Here is an 11,058-nt window from a genome sequence, read left to right on the forward strand (position 1 = left end):
GAGTTAATTCCATGTGCAGTAAATTAGAAGGAATTTTCAAACATATTTGTCTCACGACATGGACACATCATATGTATGCATGGAGTGACGTGGCATTTTAATTCCAACATATTAAAAAAATCAGAAACACATGAAACCTTGGTTGATGTAATGTCATCCCACCAAGATGATGTGGTAAAAAATTGGCATGTTTGACAAAACTTTGGACACACACGCCTCACAAACCGGAGCAACTCGCTAGAAGGCTCGTGGTTCCGAGAGGGAACAATGCATATTTGATGATGAGCGGGAGATAGCTTCCTCTTGCGGCCTTTAATTTTTCTCTACGTTTAACGTATACTATTACAACTGTAATGTGAAATTTTGGAAAATTCTAGGGGTCATTTGACGTTTTAAAGACATTTAAGTGATTTTCTAGCCATTTAATGACCGTGATTCAAATTTGAACTACATCTACATGCAACGGCTAACCATAACAACTTGAAAAATCATATTTGTGTACTTGTGTGCGACTTAATTCAATGTGTAGTAACGAATTTTCAAACATATTTGTCTCATGACATGGACACATCATATATATGCATTGAGTGACATGGCCTTTTAATTCCAATTTTTTTTTAAAATATCATAAACACATGAAACCTTGGTTGATGTAATGTCATGCCACCAAGATGATGTGGTAAAAAAATTGGCATGTTTGACGAAACTTTGGACACACCCCTCACAAACCGGAGCAACTCACTAGAAGGCTCGTGGTTCCGAGAGGGAACAATGCATGTTTGATGACGAGCGGGAGATAGGTTCCTCTTACGGCCTTTCATTTTTTTCTACATTTAACATGCACTATTACAACTGTAATGTGAAATTTTGGAAAATTCTAGGGGTCATTTGACCTTCTAAAGACATTGAAGTGATTTTCTAGCCATTTAATGACCGTAATTCAAATTTGAACTACATTTACATGCAACGGCTAACCATAACGGTTTGAAAAATCATATTTGTGTACTTGTGTGCGAGTTAATTCCATGTGCAGTAAATTAGAAGGAATTTTCAAACATATTTGTCTCACGACATGGACACATGCATATGTATGCATGGAGTGACATGGCATTTTAATTCCAAAAATATCAGAAACACATGAAACTTTGGTTGATGTAATGTCATGCCACCAAGATGATGTGGTAAAACAATTGGCATGTTTGACGAAACTTTGGACACACACCCCTCACAAACCGGAGCAACTCACTAGAAGGCTCGTGGTTCCGAGTGGGAACAATGCATGTTTGATCACGAGCGGGAGATAGCTTCCTCTTACGGCCTTTAATTTTTTTTCTACGTTTGACGTGCACTATTACAACTGTAATGTGAAATTTTGGAAAATTCTAGGGGTCATTTGACCTTTTAAAGACATTTAAGTGATTTTCTAGCCATTTAATGACCGTAATTCAAATTTGAACTACATCTACCTGCAACGGCTAACCATAACGGTTTGAAAAATCATATTGGTGCACTTGTGTGCGAGTTAATTCCATGTGCAGTAAATTAGAAGGAATTTTCAAACATATTTGTCTCACGACATGGACACATCATATGTATGCATGGAGTGACATGGCATTTTAATTCCAAAAAATTAAAAAAAAATCAGAAACACATGAAACCTTGGTTGATGTAATGTCATGCCACCAAGATGATGTGGTAAAAAAATTGGCATGTTTGACGAAACTTTGGACACAACCCCTCACAAACCGGAGCAACTCACTAGAAGGCTCGTGGTTCCGAGAGGGAACAATGCATGTTTGATGACGAGCGGGAGATAGCTTCCTCTTGCGGCCTTTAATTTTTTTCTACGTTTAACGTATATTATTACAACTATAATGTGAAATTTTGGAAAATTCTAGGGGTCATTTGACTTTTTAAAGACATTTAAGTGATTTTCTAGCCATTTAATGACCGTAATTCAAATTTGAACTACATCTACGTGCAACGGCTAACCATAATAGTTTGAAAAATCATATTTGTGTACTTGTGTGCGAGTTAATTCAATGTGCAGTAAGGAATTTTCAAACATATTTGTCTCATGACATGAACACATCATATGTATGCATTGAGTGACATGGCCTTTTAATTCGAAAATTTTAAAAAAATACCAGAAACACATGAAACCTTGGTTGATGTAATGTCATGCCACCAAGATGATGTGGTAAAAAAATTGGCATGTTTGACGAAACTTTGGACACACCCCTCACAAACCGGAGCAACTCACTAGAAGGCTCGTGGTTCCGAGAGGGAACAATGCATGTTTGATGACGAGCGGGAGATAGCTTCCTCTTATGGCCTTTCATTTTTTTTCTACGTTTAACGTGCACTATTACAACTGTAATGTGAAATTTTGGAAAATTCTAGGGGTCATTTGACCTTCTAAAGACATTTATGTGATTTTCTAGCCATTTAATGACCGTAATTCAAATTTGAACTACATCTACATGCAACGGCTAACCATAACGGTTTGAAAAATCATATTTGTGTACTTGTGTGCGAGTTAATTCCATGTGCAGTAAATTAGAAGGAATTTTCAAACATATTTGTCTCACGACATGGACACATGCATATGTATGCATGGAGTAACATGGCATTTTAATTCCAAAAAATATCAGAAACACATGAAACCTTGGTTGATGTAATGTCATGCCACCAAGATGATGTGGTAAAACAATTGGCATGTTTGACGAAACTTTGGACACACACCCCTCACAAACCGGAGCAACTCACTAGAAGGCTCGTGGTTCCGAGTGGGAACAATGCATGTTTGATCACGAGCGGGAGATAGCTTCCTCTTACGGCCTTTAATTTTTTTCTACGTTTAACATGCACTATTACAACTGTAATGTGAAATTTTGGAAAATCTTGGGGTCATTTGACCTTTTGAAGACATTTAAGTGATTTTCTAGGCATTTAATGACCGTAATTCAAATTTGAACTACATCTACATGCAACGGCTAACCATAACGTTTTGAAAAATCATATATGTGTACTTGTGTGCGAGTTAATTCCATGTGCAGTAAATTAGAAGGAATTTTCAAACATATTTGTCTCACGACATGGACACATCATATGTATGCATGGAGTGATGTGGCATTTTAATTCCAAAAATTTAAAAAAATTCAGAAACACTTGAAACCTTGGTTGATGTAATGTCATGCCACCAAGATGATGTGGTAAAAAAATTGGCATGTTTGACGAAACTTTGGACACACACCCCTCACAAACCGGAGCAACTCGCTAGAAGGCTCGTGGTTCCGAGAGGGAACAATGCATATTTGATGACGAGCGGGAGATAGCTACCTCTTGCGGCCTTTAATTTTTCTCTACGTTTAACATATACTATTACAACTGTAATGTGAAATTTTGGAAAATTCTAGGGGTCAATTGACGTTTTAAAGACATTTAAGTGATTTTCTAGCCATTTAATGACCGTAATTCAAATTTGAACTACATCTACATGCAACGGCTAACCATAGCAATTTGAAAAATCATATTTGTGTACTTGTGTGCGACTTAATTCAATGTGTAGTAAGGAATTTTGAAACATATTTGTTTCATGACATGGACATATCATATGTATGCATTGAGTGACATGGCCTTTTAATTCGAAAATTTTAAAAAAATATCAGAAACACATGAAACCTTGGTTGATGTAATGTCATGCCACCAAGATGATGTGGTAAAAAATTGGCACGTTTGACGAAACTTTGGACACACCCCTCACAAACCGGAGCAACTCACTAGAAGGCTCGTGGTTCCGAGAGGGAACAATGCATGTTTGATGACGAGCAGGAGATAGCTTCCTCTTATGGCCTTTCATTTTTTTTCTACGTTTAACGTGCACTATTACAATTGTAATGTGAAATTTTGGAAAATTCTAGGGGTCATTTGACCTTCTAAAGACATTTATGTGATTTTCTAGCCATTTAATGACCGTAATTCAAATTTGAACTACATCTACATGCAACGGCTAACCATAACGGTTTGAAAAATCATATCTGTGTACTTGTGTGCGAGTTAATTCCATGTGCAGTAAATTAGAAGGAATTTTCAAACATATTTGTCTCACGACATGGACACATCATATGTATGCATGGAGTGACGTGGCATTTTAATTCCAAAATATTAAAAAAAATCAGAAACACATGAAACCTTGGTTGATGTAATGTCATCCCACCAAGATGACGTGGTAAAAAATTGGCATGTTTGACGAAACTTTGGACACACACCCCTCACAAACCGGAGCAACTCGCTAGAAGGCTCGTGGTTCCGAGAGGGAACAATGCATATTTGATGACGAGCGGGAGATAGCTTCCTCTTGCGGCCTTTAATTTTTCTCTACGTTTAACATATACTATTACAACTGTAATGTGAAATTTTGGAAAATTCTAGGGGTCATTTGACGTTTTAAAGACAATTAAGTGATTTTCTAGCCATTTAATGACCGTAATTCAAATTTGAACTACATCTACATGCAACGGCTAACCATAACAATTTGAAAAATCATATTTGTGTACTTGTGTGCGACTTAATTCAATGTGTAGTAAGGAATTTTCAAAGATATTTGTTTCATCACATGGACACATCATATGTATGCATTCAGTGACATCGCCTTTTAATTCGAAAATTTTAAAAAAATATCAGAAACACATGAAACCTTGGTTGATGTAATGTCATGCCACCAAGATGATGTGGTAATAAATTGGCATGTTTGACGAAACTTTGGACACACCCCTCACAAACCGGAGCAACTCACTAGAAGGCTCGTGGTTCCGAGAGGGAACAATGCATGTTTGATGACGAGCAGGAGATAGCTTCCTCTTATGGCCTTTCATTTTTCTCTATGTTTAACGTGCACTATTACAACTGTAATGTGAAATTTTGGAAAATTCTACGGGTCATTTGACCTTCTAAAGACATTTATGTGATTTTCTAGCCATTTAATGACCGTAATTCAAATTTGAACTACATCTACATGCAACGGCTAACTATAACGGTTTGAAAAATCATATTTGTGTACTTGTGTGCGAGTTAATTCCATGTGCAGTAAATTAGAAGGAATTTTCAAACATATTTGTCTCACGACATGGACACATCATATGTATGCATGGAGTGATGTGGCATTTTAATTCCAAAAAACTAAAAAAAATCAGAAACACATGAATCCTTGGTTGATGTAATGTCATGCCACCAAGATGATGTGGTAAAAAAATTGGCATGTTTGACGAAACTTTGGACACAACCCCTCACAAACCGGAGCAACTCACTAGAAGGCTCGTGGTTCCGAGAGGGAACAATGCATGTTTGATGACGAGCGGGAGATAGCTTCCTCTTGCGGCCTTTAATTTTTTTCTACGTTTAACGTATATTATTACAACTGTAATGTGAAATTTTGGAAAATTCTAGGGGTCATTTGACTTTTTAAAGACATTTAAGTGATTTCTAGCCATTTAATGACCGTAATTCAAATTTGAACTACATCTACGTGCAACGGCTAACCATAATAGTTTGAAAAATCATATTTGTGTACTTGTGTGCGAGTTAATTCAATGTGCAGTAAGGAATTTTCAAACATATTTGTCTCATGACATGAACACATCATATGTATGCATTGAGTGACATGGCCTTTTAATTCGAAAATTTTAAAAAAATACCAGAAACACATGAAACCTTGGTTGATGTTATGTCATGCCACCAAGATGATGTGGTAAAAAAATTGGCATGTTTGACGAAACTTTGGACACACCCCTCACAAACCGGAGCAACTCACTAGAAGGCTCGTGGTTCCGAGAGGGAACAATGCATGTTTGATGACGAGCGGGAGATAGCTTCCTCTTATGGCCTTTCATTTTTTTTCTACGTTTAACGTGCACTATTACAACTGTAATGTGAAATTTTGGAAAATTCTAGGGGTCATTTGACCTTCTAAAGACATTTATGTGATTTTCTAGCCATTTAATGACCGTAATTCAAATTTGAACTACATCTACATGCAACGGCTAACCATAACGGTTTGAAAAATCATATTTGTGTACTTGTGTGCGAGTTAATTCCATGTGCAGTAAATTAGAAGGAATTTTCAAACATATTTGTCTCACGACATGGACACATGCATATGTATGCATGGAGTAACATGGCATTTTAATTCCAAAAAATATCAGAAACACATGAAACCTTGGTTGATGTAATGTCATGCCACCAAGATGATGTGGTAAAACAATTGGCATGTTTGACGAAACTTTGGACACACACCCCTCACAAACCGGAGCAACTCACTAGAAGGCTCGTGGTTCCGAGTGGGAACAATGCATGTTTGATCACGAGCGGGAGATAGTTTCCTCTTACGGCCTTTAATTTTTTTCTACGTTTAACGTGCACTATTACAACTATAATGTGAAATTTTGGAAAATCTAGGGGTCGTTTGACCTTTTGAAGACATTTAAGTGATTTTCTAGCCATTTAATGACCGTAATTCAAATTTGAACTACATCTACATGCAACGGCTAACCATAACGGTTTGAAAAATCATATTTGTGTACTTGTGTGCGAGTTAATTCCATGTGCAGTAAATTAGAAGGAATTTTCAAACATATTTGTCTCACGACATGGACACATCATATGTATGCATGGAGTGACGTGGCATTTTAATTCCAAAAAATAAAAAAAATCAGAAACACATGAAACCTTGGTTGATGTAATGTCATCCCACCAAGATGATGTGGTAAAAAAATTGGCATGTTTGACGAAACTTTGGACACACACCCCTCACAAACCGGAGCAACTCGCTAGAAGGCTCGTGGTTCCAAGAGGGAACAATGCATATTTGATGACGAGCGGGAGATAGCTTCCTCTTGCGGCCTTTAATTTTTCTCTACGTTTAACGTATACTATTACAACTGTAATGTGAAATTTTGGACAATTCTAGGGGTCATTTGACATTTTAAAGACATTTAAGTGATTTTCTAGCCATTTAATGACCGTAATTCAAATTTGAACTACATCTACATGCAACGGCTAACCATAACAACTTGAAAAATCATATTTGTGTACTTGTGTGTGACTTAATTCAATGTGTAGTAAGGAATTTTCAAACATATTTGTTTCATGACATGGACACATCATATGTATGCATTGAGTGACATGGCCTTTTAATTCGAAAATTTTAAAAAAATATCAGAAACACATGAAACCTTGGTTGATGTAATGTCATGCCACCAAGATGATGTGGTAAAAAAATTGGCATGTTTGACGAAACTTTGGACACACCCCTCACAAACCGGAGCAACTCACTAGAAGGCTCGTGGTTCCGAGAGGGAACAATGCTAGTTTGATGACGAGCAGGAGATAGCTTCCTCTTATGGCCTTTCATTTTTTTTCTACGTTTAACGTGCACTATTACAACTGTAATGTGAAATTTTGGAAAATTCTAGGGGTCATTTGACCTTCTAAAGACATTTAAGTGATTTTCTAGCCATTTAATGACTGTACTTCAAATTTGAACTACATCTACATGCAACGGCTAACCATAACGGTTTGAAAAATCATATTTCTGTACTTGTGTGCGAGTTAATTCCATGTGCAGTAAATTAGAAGGAATTTTCAAACATATTTGTCTCACGACATGGACACATGCATATGTATGCATGGAGTGACATGGCATTTTAATTCCAAAAAATATAAGAAACACATGAAACCTTGGTTGATGTAATGTCATGCCACCAAGATGATGTGGTAAAATAATTGGCATTTTGACGAAACTTTGGACACACACCACTCACAAACCGGAGCAACTCACTAGAAGGCTCGTGGTTCCGAGTGGGAACAATGCATGTTTGATCACGAGCGGGAGATAGCTTCCTCTTACAGCCTTTAATTTTTCTACGTTTAACGTGCACTATTACAACTGTAATGTGAAATTTTGGAAAATTCTAGGGGTCATTTGACCTTTTAAAGACTTTTAAGTGATTTTCTAGGCATTTAATGACCGTAATTCAAATCTGAACTACATCTACATGCAACGGCTAACCATAACGGTTTGAAAAATCATATTTGTGTACTTGTGTGCGAGTTAATTCCATGTGCAGTAAATTAGAAGGAATTTTCAAACATATTTGTCTCACGACATGGACACATCATATGTATGCATGGAGTGACGTGGCATTTTAATTCCAACATATTAAAAAAATCAGAAACACATGAAACCTTGGTTGATGTAATGTCATCCCACCAAGATGATGTGGTAAAAAATTGGCATGTTTGACGAAACTTTGGACACACACGCCTCACAAACCGGAGCAACTCGCTAGAAGGCTCGTGGTTCCGAGAGGGAACAATGCATATTTGATGACGAGTGGGAGATAGCTTCCTCTTGCGGCCTTTAATTTTTCTCTACGTTTAACGTATACTATTACAACTGTAATGTGAAATTTTGGAAAATTCTAGGGGTCATTTGACGTTTTAAAGACATTTAAGTGATTTTCTAGCCATTTAATGACCGTGATTCAAATTTGAACTACATCTACATGCAACGGCTAACCATAACAACTTGAAAAATCATATTTGTGTACTTGTGTGCGACTTAATTCAATGTGTAGTAAGGAATTTTCAAACATATTTGTCTCATGACATGGACACATCATATATATGCATTGAGTGACATGGCCTTTTAATTCCAATTTTTTTTTAAAATATCATAAACACATGAAACCTTGGTTGATGTAATGTCATGCCACCAAGATGATGTGGTAAAAAAATTGGCATGTTTGACGAAACTTTGGACACACCCCTCACAAACCGGAGCAACTCACTAGAAGGCTCGTGGTTCCGAGAGGGAACAATGCATGTTTGATGACGAGCGGGAGATAGGTTCCTCTTACGGCCTTTCATTTTTTTCTACATTTAACATGCACTATTACAACTGTAATGTGAAATTTTGGAAAATTCTAGGGGTCATTTGACCTTCTAAAGACATTGAAGTGATTTTCTAGCCATTTAATGACCGTAATTCAAATTTGAACTACATTTACATGCAACGGCTAACCATAACGGTTTGAAAAATCATATTTGTGTACTTGTGTGCGAGTTAATTCCATGTGCCGTAAATTAGAAGGAATTTTCAAACATATTTGTCTCACGACATGGACACATGCATATGTATGCATGGAGTGACATGGCATTTTAATTCCAAAAATATCAGAAACACATGAAACTTTGGTTGATGTAATGTCATGCCACCAAGATGATGTGGTAAAACAATTGGCATGTTTGACGAAACTTTGGACACACACCCCTCACAAACCGGAGCAACTCACTAGAAGGCTCGTGGTTCCGAGTGGGAACAATGCATGTTTGATCACGAGCGGGAGATAGCTTCCTCTTACGGCCTTTAATTTTTTTTCTACGTTTAACGTGCACTATTACAACTGTAATGTGAAATTTTGGAAAATTCTAGGGGTCATTTGACCTTTTAAAGACATTTAAGTGATTTTCTAGCCATTTAATGACCGTAATTCAAATTTGAACTACATCTACCTGCAACGGCTAACCATAACGGTTTGAAAAATCATATTTGTGCACTTGTGTGCGAGTTAATTCCATGTGCAGTAAATTAGAAGGAATTTTCAAACATATTTGTCTCACGACATGGACACATCATATGTATGCATGGAGTGACATGGCATTTTAATTCCAAAAAATTAAAAAAAAATCAGAAACACATGAAACCTTGGTTGATGTAATGTCATGCCACCAAGATGATGTGGTAAAAAAATTGGCATGTTTGACGAAACTTTGGACACACAACCCTCACAAACCGGAGCAACTCACTAGAAGGCTCGTGGTTCTGAGAGGGAACAATGCATGTTTGATGACGAGCGGGAGATAGCTTCCTCTTGCGGCCTTTAATTTTTTTCTACGTTTAACGTATACTATTACAACTGTAATGTGAAATTTTGGAAAATTCTAGGGGTCATTTGACCTTTTAAAGACATTTAAGTGATTTTCTAGCCATTTAATGACCGTAATTCAAATTTGAACTACATCTACATGCAATGGCTAACCATAACAGTTTGAAAAATCATATTTGTGTACTTGTGTGCGAGTTAATTCAATGTGCAGTAAGGAATTTTCAAACATATTTGTCTCATGACATGGACACATCATATGTATGCATTGAGTGACATGGCATTTTAATTCCAGAAATTTAAAAAAATATCAGAAACACATGAAACCTTGGTTGATGTAATGTCATGCCACCAAGATGATGTGTTAAAAAAATTGGCATGTTTGACGAAACTTTGGACACACACCCCTCACAAACCGGAGCAACTCACTAGAAGGCTCGTGGTTCCGAGAGGGAACAATGCATGTACTATTGGAACTGTAATGTGAAATTTTGGAAAATTCTAGGGGTCATTTGACCTTTTAAAGACATTTAACTGATTTTGTAGCCATTTAATGACCGTAATTCAAATTTGAACTACATCTACATGCAACGGCTAACGATAATGGTTTGAAAAATCATATTTGTGTACTTGTGTGCGAGTTAATTCCATGTGTAGTAAATTAGAAGGAATTTTCAAACATATTTGTCTCACGACATGGACACATCATATGTATGCATGGAATGACATGGCATTTGAATTCCAAAAAATTAAAAAAATATCAGAAACACATGAAACCTTGGTTGATGGAATGTCATGCCACCAAGATGATGTGGTAAAAACATTGGCATGTTTGACGAAACTTTGGACACACACCCCTCACAAACCGGAGCAACTCACTAGAAGGCTCGTGGTTCCGTGAAGGAACAATGCATGTTTGATGACGAGCGGGAGATAGCTTCCTCTTATGGCCTTTATTTTTTTTCTACATTTAACGTGTACTATTACAACTGTAATGTGAAATTTTGGAACATTCTACGGGTCATTTGACCTTTTAAAGTCATTTAAGTGATTTTTAGCCATTTAATGACCATAATTCAAATTTGAACTACATCTACATGCAACGGCTAACCAT

The sequence above is a fragment of the Aegilops tauschii genome, chromosome 3 (genome assembly GCF_002575655.3).
Source record: "Aegilops tauschii subsp. strangulata cultivar AL8/78 chromosome 3, Aet v6.0, whole genome shotgun sequence".
NCBI classification, from domain to species: Eukaryota; Viridiplantae; Streptophyta; class Magnoliopsida; order Poales; family Poaceae; genus Aegilops; species Aegilops tauschii.